This window comes from Archocentrus centrarchus, chromosome 13, assembly GCF_007364275.1.
Source record: "Archocentrus centrarchus isolate MPI-CPG fArcCen1 chromosome 13, fArcCen1, whole genome shotgun sequence".
Taxonomy (NCBI): Eukaryota; Metazoa; Chordata; class Actinopteri; order Cichliformes; family Cichlidae; genus Archocentrus; species Archocentrus centrarchus.
Genome location: NC_044358.1, coordinates 18,524,560 through 18,531,871, shown reverse-complemented (window position 1 = coordinate 18,531,871; position 7,312 = coordinate 18,524,560). Strand labels below are relative to the sequence as shown.

Here is a 7,312-nt window from a genome sequence, read left to right as displayed (position 1 = left end):
ATCCCAGCAAGAAAGGTAAATACCAACCTTCACGTATTATGATACACATGTAGTGATGCGGCAGCTATTCTGTGGAAGGTCTATCACTTATCTGGATATCAGAGTGTTCAGATCATTGAAACAGAAACACTGGACTGGCCGAAGGCTGTGATCGAGGAGACACGCAGCTGTCATCTTGCTAACTGCTACGTGTTTACATGTGGAAGGCATGCGTTTTTAAAGCTTTGTGTAGGCTGTTTACTGTAGTGTCACACTATAAATAAAATAACGTAAAAAAAATAAGAGGCTGTACATTAAAGCAAAACTTAAAACATAAGGAAAAATACGGTAATAGGATGTGCACCTGGGTAGTATAATTTGGGGGGAAAAGAACAAATTTTCAAAGTTTATTTTGTTTCTGTGACACAAAATAAACTTTTAAGATGTTTTCAATTTATCAAGAGTAATCATTTTAAGAGCTTTAAATAGACAGACAGAAAAGTTTAGTAAAGACCAGCAAAATTGTTATCTTTGTATGAGTCAAAAGGGTAGCAAAGTTTGCCGCATAGAGATCCCAGAATTTAAAGGCTACAAGAATACCTACAGTGGGTATGGAAAGTATTCAGACCTCTATAAATTTTTCACTCTGTTTCATTGCAGCCATTTGCTAAAATCAAAAAAGTTCATTTTATTCCTCATTAATGTACACTCAGCACACCATCTTAACAGAAAAAAAAACAGAAATGTTGAAATTTTTGCAAATTTATTAAAAAAGAAAAACTAAAATATCACATGGTCATAAGTATTCAGACCCTTTGCTCAGTATTGAGTAGAAGCACCCTTTTGAGCTAGTACAGCCATGAGTCTTCTTGGGAATGATGCAACAAGTTTTTCACACCTGGATTTGGGGATCCTCTGTCAGTTTTCCTTGCAGCTCCTCTCCGGTTCCATCAGGTTGGATGGTGGATGGTGTCAGAGGAATGGGTTTCAGAGGACAATGCAGCGCATGTTGCTTCCTGTGTGGAAGGATCTCGAGGCTTAGAGCACTAAACCAAAGACAGAAGTGAGAAAACAGAAAATGTCCATCCATCAGCGGATTATAATGCACGTTTTACTGTAACAAAGATTTAAAAAAATAAATAAATAAAATTGTTCTGTACTTTAGTGTTTCTCACATTCACATGAAAATAATAAAGTTTACATTTGATGTTTTATATATGTTGTATGTCTGTATTTGTTACACGATCACATAATCCTTGGTTTCAATGATATGACTTTTTGTTATGTTGCACATACACTTAATGTATTTTGCACCAATTCAGAACAACAGACAACATTATAGAAAATCAACAATTAATTTTGTACACGTGAACTCCATTTTATCAGAAATTTCTCTTGCACAAACTACACGTGTACTTAATGTGTAACTAGTATCTGAAAAGTAATGTGTAACGTACTGGACAGAAGGAAATGACAAATGGAAGAGCAAGGTACAGCAAAGTATTTTCTCTAATAATGTAAAGTTAATGGTTATTTGCATTTCATTATGATCAAAGTTGCTGTTACATACACCACAAGTTATTCCCTGTATGGGTTGATGAAAGCATAACTTGTTTGTTTATTTTGAACAGGATGAAGTAGGCATAAGATTTTTCAGTGCAAGAAAAATTTTTTCATCCCTGAGGCCATAGATGAGAGGACTCAGACACCTTGGAGCAATATTAAATGATATATAGTTAAAGAATCTGACATTCATGAATAAATTAAAATCAATCTGAAGGACAGCAGTCTCTATGAATGGGGTCCACAGCTGAATGAGACAGAGGAGCAGCTGAAAAGCATGAAGAACCACTGTTCTGAGTCCTTTATGTGTCGACTTCTTATTTTCTCCTGATGCAGCTTTGGCCACTTTCATTATTTCAACATATGAGAAAACAATAGTGATGCCCATAATCAAGAAATACAATTGATTCACAGCTGTGCGAACATGATCGTGCCATCTGTAAAGAATAAAAAACTCTACACTGCACATCATATATTGTTTGTAGAAACTAAGAGAGGCAGAAGCAAAGAACATGGAGAGAATAACAATGCAGGGCCCAGAGCTGAGGCCGTGAATGATCAGGATACAGTACACAGTGCTGCGTGTGGAGCACAGCTGTCTGTGACGCAGAGGCATACAAATGGCCACATAGCGCTCCAGAGTCATTGCTGTCAGAGTAACTGGTGTGACATTTAAGTAAAGGAGCACAAAAACAAAGATAGTTGTACACAACCAAACTTGCAATGCAAATCCAAAAAAGGTCAAGATAAGCAGGATATCAGACATCAATAACAAAAAGCTGTCTGACAATAATGTTACAGAAAATAAGATATAGCGTGCAGATGTGTGAAAGCATTCCTTTTTAAAAATGGTGAAAATAAGCAACATGTTGATGCAAAGAAAAATTATGACCAGGATCTGCACAATAATGTTCCGGGGAGTCAATGGTTGCTGCAAAAAACCATCATTCACTGAGTTGTTACCTGCCATAGAAAACACACATGTGTTTGAAACACTTCTAAGAGTCAATCAGAGTGTCACGATTAAATATAAGATGTTTTTCTAAAAAAACAAAAAAAAAAAAAAGAAGTCCAGTCGCCTTTTTCAAGCTCCAGAGACTACTATGACCTGGATGACTGAGAATCTACACAGACATATTTTCTAAAAACCAAAACTCAAAATCAAGTCCAGTGGAGAAAACTTCCACTGTTTTCCAGAGTCAAATGTTTTCTGCTGAGCTCCATGCAGTTTGCTGAGAGACGACTGTGCATTGTCGACGCCTTTAAATAGCTGATAGATGGTATACACGAGAGACTCTACATTACAGATCTGAAAGACCTGAAACTGTTGTTGCTTAGTAGTTTTGCCTGCATTTTAAAAATTTTTTTTTTACCTGTACAGGGACAAGTAAGTAACATAAAATATTAAACACATCACAGCATTTATAGCCTGAGCTATTTTGAAATGCCTGTCCATAGTGGGCCTTTAAAAACATTAAATTAACTATCATATAGATTGGTCTGCTGGTATGTGTCCTGACGCTAGATGGTTTTTTAAAGTACGTACATAACCAAGTTGATCTGTAAACAGTCTTCTAGAAACCTCATGGTCCCACTGAACACACTGTTAGTAACTATTTGTACTCAAGCAAGTCACTCCTTCACACACATTTGTGGCCAATGTGGGTAGAACAAAGTCCTCCTTTTGATCCTGTCTCTCAAGGTCCTCCTTCCAGGGTCTTTCAATCTGACCTTATGCAGTTTCCATATCAGATGCTGATCCAGCTGCTCAGGATGCTCTTGGTAGTACCTTTGTAGAATGTGATGAGTATGAATGGCAGGAGTTGCCCTCACAGAAAATATACACTTTCTGTGAAGGCTTTTGGTCTTTCTTGCTATGGAGGTGACCAGGAGAGGCTCTTCACCACATGAAAATCATGGAATTTGGGTTTTTTTGAAGCTCTTGATGATCTCTTAGAGAAGTTGCTGATGTTCAGAGGAAGATTGTTGACTCATTAGCAGTCTGTAAGCTGTTGCCCTCCTCTTTTTATGCCGATTCATCATTCTTGCTGATGAGACCCATCATAGTTGTGTCATCAGCAAATTTAATGATGAGATTTGAGCTGTTCATTGCTGCACAGTCATGAGGCAGCAAACAGCAGTGGACTCACCATGCAGTTCTGGAGGACTCCAGTGCTCAGTGTAGTTGTTCTGGAGATTATGATTCTGGGTGACTGAGGTCTCCCAGTCAGGAAGTCCAGGACACAGTTGCACAGCAGACTCAATGTTCCAACCAAGTGCTAAGGAATCATTGTGTTGAATGCCAAACTGAAGCCTATGAACAGCATTTTTTTTTTCCAAGATAGCAGCACACACCGATGCAGCGGCTCACGACTCTTTCTTTCGGTGCTCTTTTTTGTACTTTTTGTATTTCTTATTTGTTAGTACTTGTGCATTTGTCTCCGCAAACAACTGCTACACATGCCAGGATCTTGTGGACATTGGCTACCAGTACAAGATATCAGTATAGAGTAATTTTCACTACATTCATAACATCCCAGATGACATAGCGAGACCACCGGGTGTTCCGTGGATTGTTATCGGGTCTGGAAGGTGCCACCGATGGCGGAGGGGAGGAAGCAGAAGCGGGGCTGCAGGTCCGGCCTTATGCTGAAGTTAAAACGCCAACCACACAGGCCTCCTCTGCCAAGCCTGTATCTCTCCAATGCCAAATCCATGGTAAATAAAATGGACAACCTAGAGTTACAGCTGACTGGAAATCGCTATGTTCGTGACTGTTGTGTAATGATTATCACCGAGACCTGCCTTCACCCACAGATCCCCGATGCTAACGTGCAGCCAGCAGGCCGCACTTTGCTCCCCAGCCTTCCCTATCTACCCCTGCTTTTTCTGCTTCGCTGCTTAGAGCATCTCTTCACACATCCCCGAACTGGAAATTAAATTATGGATCTGGTCAGCTGGTCTCTCAACACTATTGATGGCCAAATTCTCATCACGAGGAGATTGGGAGAAGGGGAACCCTCTTTCCTCTGGTCCGACTACACACCCGGCTGGCTATGTTATGGATTCCCGTGGGGATGGAAGATAAAGTTCCTGGCTGCACTGTGTGGACGTGGCATATATATTGATACCAGGATTCTTTTCCCCGAATTAGACCTGGGGATACCTGGTTTCTGGGAAGCTGTTCAGGCCCTAGTAAGGCTGCCTATGAGGGATGCAGAAAGAGTACAAACTCAATCAGACTCAGTAGAGCTGAATCGAAATAGATTACATCTGGAGGAGTGTTGGAGTCTCTGTTCTGCGTGGCAGAGTAGAACCAAATTTGGATTACTGGACTTCTGAACGGTAACCAGAAAACTGTAAGGTCTGTCAGCCAATAGTTATGACGGCCTGAACCAAAACAATTGCAGTATTTGGAATTTGGCTCCTGGACGACCTTGGATGCTGTCTGTCTAAATCGCCTCTTGGAGATGTTTGTAAACAGATGCTCTTCACCCCCGCCCCGTGTTGTGTCCTGTATGAACTGGTATCCTGGCAACCAAGGCTGACTGTACCATCTTATCATGAACATTATCATGAACTGCTGGTCTGGAAGCTGTGTGTCCATCACAGTATCCTGCTCGTCTCCACTGGCAGCCCCTCCCCTACCCACCCTAGTGCTCTCCAGGCTTTAAATGTGCTGCTGCTTTGCTGAGGTGTTTTTTTGGAACCTCGTAAGGTGTTCATAATGACCACAATATGAGATGATTTTTTTTAACCTACCTATCCCAGTGTATCTCTTTCTGTTTTCCTGCTAAAGGTAGCGACGGCAAAACGGCTGCACGACCTCAGACACCTGTCCCCCCGTTTGTTTCTGTGTTTGTATTTCTCTTGGAGGGGTGTTCTGGAACGCAAATTTCGTTATATGTTTACATATAATGACAATAAAGTCTTCCTAACCAGAAACCCTGGATGAACAGCCAGGTCCGTTCACTCCTCAAAACCCGCGATGCTGCCTTCAGGTCAGGCAACAGAGATCTGTACAGTGCTGCTCAAGCTGACCTGAAAAGAGGAATTAAAAAGCCACGGCGGACTACAGGAGGAAAATAGAGTCCAATCTGTCCAGCAATAATACAGGGGAGGTGTGGCAGGGCATTCAGAACATCACAAACTTCAGAGGGTGTGATGTGACTCCAGGAGACCTGAGTGTGTCACTAGCAGAGGAACTTAACTGTTTCTTTGCTCGCTTTGAGACACCTCAGGACCACCCATCTGCTCCGGCCATGCCCCACCCCACCCCGCACCCCCATCAGGCTCCACCCCACTCACTGTCCAGGAGCAAGAGGTACGGCGCGTGCTCTTGGCAGTGAACCCCAGGAAGGCTGCTGGACCAGACGGTGTACCTGGCAAGGTGATCAGAGCGTGTGCCCTCCAGCCCACCCTGATTCTCACCAGGATTTTCAACCTCTCCCTGGCCCAAGCAGTAACCCCCCACCCCCCCACCCCTGCCTAAAAACAGCCACAATCATCCCATGCCCAAAAGGTCATCCATCACTGGGCTAAATGATTACCGCCCTGTGGTCCTCACACCGGTAATCATGAAGTGCTTTGAGAGGCTGGTTCTCCAGCATATCAAATACCATCTCCCCCCCACTTTCGACACCCATCAGTTTGCATATCATACAAACAGATCCACAGAGGACGCCATTGCTGTAGCTCTCCACTCTGTGTTGAGCCACTTGGAGCAGCAGCAGAGCTACGCTCGCATGCTCTTTGTGGATTACAGCTCAGCCTTCAACACAATCACCCCGGATATTCTCCCCACCAAACTACACACCCTGGGCCTCCCCCCTCTCACATGTTCCTGGATAAAGGACTTCTTAACCAACCGGCCCCAGACTGTGAGACTTGTGCTGGTGGAGGCATACTGAGCACTGGCTCCCCACAGGGCTGTGTGCTGAGCCCCCTCCTGTACTGTCTCTACACCCATGACTGCAGTCTGGACCACAATAACAACCTCATCGTCACATTTGCTAATGACACCACAGTGGTTGGACTCATCTCAAGGGCCGATGAGGCAGCCTACAGAGAGGAGGTCCTGAAGTTGACAGCCTGGTGTTCAGAGAACAACCTGCACTGAACACTATGAAAACCAAAGAAATCATCATCGACTTCAGGAAGCACAGGACTGACCCAGCCCCCTCTACATCAACGGCGAGCATGTGGAAAGGGTCCACACCTTCAGGTTTCTTGGTGTTCTCATCTCTGCTGATCTCTCTTGGTCAGATAAGATCACAGCTGTTATCAAGAAGGCTCAGCAGCAACTTCACTTCCTGAGGGTCCTCAACAACTTGGACTCAAACCTGCTGCTGACCTTCTACCGCTCATCCATTGAAAGCCTGCTGATGTACTTTATCACAGTAGGGTATCACAGTGTATCACAGTGTGAGTTCAGCAAGCCACCTCCTCCAGCTCATCCGGAGGGACCCCAAGGTGTTTCCGGGCCAGCCGAGAATATAATCTCCCCAGCATGTCCTGGGTCTACCACGGGACGTCCTCCCGGTGGGACATGCCCAGAACACCCCACCCAAGAGGCAGCCAGAAGGCATCCTAATCAGATGCCCGAGCCACCTCAAATGGCTCCTTTCGATGTGGAAGAGCAGCAGCTCTACTCTGAGCCCCTCCCGGATAGCAGCACTCCTCGCCTTATCTCTAAGGGAAAGGCCAGCCACGCTTCAAAGGGAATTCATTTCTGCGTCTTGTATTCGCGATCTTTTTCTTTCGGTCACTA

The 7,312-nt window shown here is 43.8% G+C and overlaps 1 pseudogene; it reads right to left on the bottom strand.

Moving 5' to 3' along the window:
- Positions 1–1,541: 1,541 nt before the first annotated feature.
- Positions 1,542–2,512, bottom strand: LOC115790405 (odorant receptor 131-2-like; annotated as a pseudogene).
- Positions 2,513–7,312: the final 4,800 nt, after the last annotated feature.